Source organism: Gadus chalcogrammus, chromosome 17, assembly GCF_026213295.1.
Source record: "Gadus chalcogrammus isolate NIFS_2021 chromosome 17, NIFS_Gcha_1.0, whole genome shotgun sequence".
Taxonomy (NCBI): Eukaryota; Metazoa; Chordata; class Actinopteri; order Gadiformes; family Gadidae; genus Gadus; species Gadus chalcogrammus.
In genome coordinates, this window is record NC_079428.1 from 3,549,731 (window position 1) to 3,551,919 (window position 2,189).

Here is a 2,189-nt window from a genome sequence, read left to right on the forward strand (position 1 = left end):
CCCCCCGTCGGTTCTGAAGGCCTCCTCGTCGACCGAATCAAAACTCTGTCATTCTTTCCATCCCCTTTCTGTCCCCCGTCCAATCGTCGTGACACACCGCTCACTGTCGAGAGAGAAGCAAACAACCTTTTTTCTTCCCCCTTCTTCTACTTCTTCTGTTTCTCTTGAAACCAGTCCATCAGACTGTCTTGCCGGGCGAAATCCTATCGCTGCGTTTGTAGTTTTGATTTCTTCCGAAAAATTGTCCGCCGTAATTAGTCGGTTGCTAAAGGGTGCCCATTGTGCCTTTTAGACCTGGTTGATCTGCACGACTGTATTCCTCTCTCTCCCCCCCCTCCAAACCACCCTCATCTCATCATTCCTGCTGCTACCCCCTCATCCCCCCCCCCCCCCCCCCCCCCCCACTCATCTAGATTCCTGTTTTAGCCAATCATTGACCATCCTTGACACTCCACTGTATCTGTGTTTGATTTAGATTTTGAATAAACATTTGAGAAAATGGAAATCATCCTTGTCTGTCTTCTTACACGGTCGTGACTCGTGATTACGTTGCCTCGCCTCCTCCTCCTCCTCCTCTTCCTCCCCCTCGCCTCTTCATCCCTCGCCTCCCCCTCTTCCTCCTCCTCCACCTCCCCCTCCCTCGCCGTTTTCTCTCCTCCTCCGCATGGACATTCGATTCCTTCTGCCTTGTGTCTTCTGGTCTCCTCAACTCATTAACGTCTCTCTCTCTATTTCTCTCTCTATTTCTCTCTCTCTGTCTCTGTCTCTGTCTCTGTCTCTGTCTCTCTCTCTGTCTCTCTCTCTCTCTCTCGTTTATATGTGGTGGAGGGTGTTGTGTGGCAGTCTGCGTGTGTTTACTCCTACAGGCTAAGCTATTAGCGTTCCTCTCTTGTGTTCCACTGTGTTTGAACTGTCAAGGTTCTATGTTTAATGTACCCTTGGGGTGTGTATGTGTCAGTGCACACACACAAGTGTATTTATCTGAGCGCTTGCTTACGTGTGTGTGCGGCTGCGTGTGTGATAAAATGCAGTGTTAACTCGTCAGCTGGGCTGCCTGTGGTGATGTTTGTGGCTGTTAGTCGGCGGATCGGCGTGGTGCTGGGGTAATGTGTGTGTGTCCAGTGTTATCGTCTTAATCCCCCGCCCGCCCCCCTCCCTGCGTGCATCCTTCCCTGCCATGTGCTGGAGCCTGGCTTCCATGGCCTCTGTTTGTTGTTTGTTTGTGTTTATTTGATTGTATTCCCGGCGCAGCATTAAGACAACATGCCGGTGGACTTGTCGCTCCGTGTTTCCCAGTGCCTGGTGGGTTGGTTTTCTTTGGTTTGTTTTGGTTCTTTCTAGTCCGACTCAAACTGGTGGCTTTCGTTCCCAGGCGAACCCAGAGTGAAGGGGTCGGGGGTGTGTGTGTGTGTGTGGGGGGGGGCTTGACTCGTTCACTGAGGGAGGGGTAAGTACGAACCCGACTCAGAAGAGCCAGGCCGGGGACGGAACCACTCCATGGTCTGGTCAGGGAGAATGAGGTCAACAAAACGGCACTAAATACCGTGTATCTGGGGGATCAGGTTGGTTTTGCCACGGAAATCTGACTTTTTATGCGGGGACAGGCTTAGTTGGCTTGAGAAAATTGTCTCCGACTCGTGTCAGTTGTGTCAAAATAGAGCGATGACAACGTTGAGACTCAATAAGAAGCAGACGAGACCTACTGCACCCAGGGGGTGGAGGTGGGTTTGGTGGTGGGAAGATACAACAAGCTATCCAAATACGTGTCCATTCTTCAAAACAAATGTCCGCTAAAAACCACTTCGATGGATGTGTGCGTGCGGGCGCGGGACTCATTCAACCCACACAACCCACACAACCCACACACTTGAACGAACAGCAGCCCTGAATCGAAAAGGCTGACACGGGCCAGGTTTGGTTGCCTGACCTTTTCATGGCTCTGCTTTAGTGAATAGGCAAGCCCCTGTGTAAGGTAATATGTCCACCCGGTGATGCGGATGGAAGTCGATAAAAATAAATAAATAAAAAGCCACTTGTACCACGGTAGCTCATCTCTCTCTCCTGGTTGCTAAGAGCGTCTGCCGGAGCCTTGCTGCTCGCCAGCCGCAACCATGGTTACCTTATCCACGACGGCGAGTTAGCGTGAGATATATAGAGCCTGTTAATATTGCTGCTCCCAGATCCTTGGT